At 40.5% G+C, this 1728-nt stretch overlaps 1 non-coding gene across 1 annotated transcript; it reads right to left on the minus strand.

Annotated features, from left to right (window-relative positions):
• Positions 1–1162: 1162 nt before the first annotated feature.
• Positions 1163–1234, minus strand: Trnag-ucc (transfer RNA glycine (anticodon UCC)). Its single transcript has one exon. It is a non-coding gene; the product is annotated as a tRNA-Gly (tRNA).
• Between the last annotated feature and the right edge of the window lie 494 nt (positions 1235–1728).

Genomic DNA, 1728 nt, shown 5'->3' on the forward strand with positions numbered 1-1728 from the left:
TTCGTTTCAACGTGAATTTACTGCAAGTGCACTTCTGTCGGTGGTGGTTCCCCTGCCTCAAGAAGAAGACCAATCGTATGCCTCCGGTATATATTCAATTTCACCAATACTGAATTCTAACCAATTTGGATATCGGTATGTTATTTCCGTTACAACCTTTTGCGAAGGATTCTTCTGCACTCTTAAGTGGCAAACTTTGCCGCATATAGCGCAGCTTTGAACTGTTATTCATGATCAGGTCCTGAAAAACTTTCACATTTATGCAAGACATTTCTGTAAGACGGGGCATGTTTTTTTTTTTTTTTTTTTTTTTGTTTTAAATAAAGCTAAAGACATTTAAATGGGTATACGTTGCTAACACCCCTTGAATCCTGCTTCATTTGGAAAAGCCTGGCATAAGCCGTTAATGTCAATTGAATTTCGTTATCTAACATTTACATGAGAATATTATGTTTTCTGAAGGTGCGTAAATCTAGTACAGCCATCGAGAGTGACACTCTGATGATTTCACCCAAGACTATCCTTCAGTCTTGTCCATAATTCGTTGGCACTGTGCGCAGTTTTGAGTTTGTTTCAACAAAAACTGCATTCTGGAGGAAGGAAAACTGTAATCCATACACATCTTCTGGAGTGAAATTGATTTTTTAAATTACCGTTCGTCAAAATCGGATACCGCGATTCGGAGAAGCTGAACCTTATTGCTTCTGTATGTCCTTACTAGACGCTTCTCATCCTCTTAAAGATGCTACCGTCGAGGATCGTCTCGTAGGACCGCTACTGCCTAGGCAGGATATGAAGGAGAAATCGAAAACGCGTCATTGTTCACTGTGTGTGTGGTCAGAACGGGAGCGGTTATCTCTGTCCTGTAAAAGGATGACATAAACTTTCGTTACATAGATTTCAGAACTTAGTGTACTTTCGCACGTAACAGACGCTGCGAATAAGACATTCTCTTCCTAAAGAGTATGCTGCATTCAACGAAACTCATACATTTGAATAAATGTACGAGTTTACTACCGACCTAACATAATGTAAGAAAAAAGTCAGACATAAGGTTGCTGTTTAATACAGTAAGCCAAATTTCAATGCGTGAATGTGATGTTTTGTTTAATCTTACTGAACTACCAGAACGTACCACGGTAACTTGATTAATTAAAATACATGCGATGGCCGGGAATCGAACCCGGATCAACTGCTTGGAAGGCAACTATGCTGACCATTACACCACCATCGCCTGTTACTAAACGCAGATGGAGCACTGCATTAAGTACAAATGTTACATATGCCGAGAACGTTCTGTTGACATTTACGTACGTATATATGTCGTAGTCTTTCCGGCGCGCATTTTTTTCTTTTATGTCTGCTAGCTGCCGTAGTACTGAAAACTGTCCTCCGTAATCCACCAGGCGCAGTCATACAACAAAATTTCTCGGGGCAGCAACTGACAAGACACTAAAAGGTACTGTCTTCATTTATCAGAATATGTCCTCTTTCTCTGCAGAGACAATAAGCTGACAATGCGCAGATAACGTCATCAACTACGAAGCGATGCCGTTTGATAACCGTAACGATTCAGTGAGAAGTACTGAGATGTGTCTTTACCTCAATGAGGTTTGACATTCATCATGCCCCGTGCTTTATAAATTAACATATTCGTCGTTACGTGATACAGCAAAGAACAAATAGCACAATAGCACTAACACTGGAAACCCGCGCTATGGCGCCCTC

This window comes from Schistocerca serialis, chromosome 1 (genome assembly GCF_023864345.2).
Source record: "Schistocerca serialis cubense isolate TAMUIC-IGC-003099 chromosome 1, iqSchSeri2.2, whole genome shotgun sequence".
Taxonomy (NCBI): domain Eukaryota; kingdom Metazoa; phylum Arthropoda; class Insecta; order Orthoptera; family Acrididae; genus Schistocerca; species Schistocerca serialis.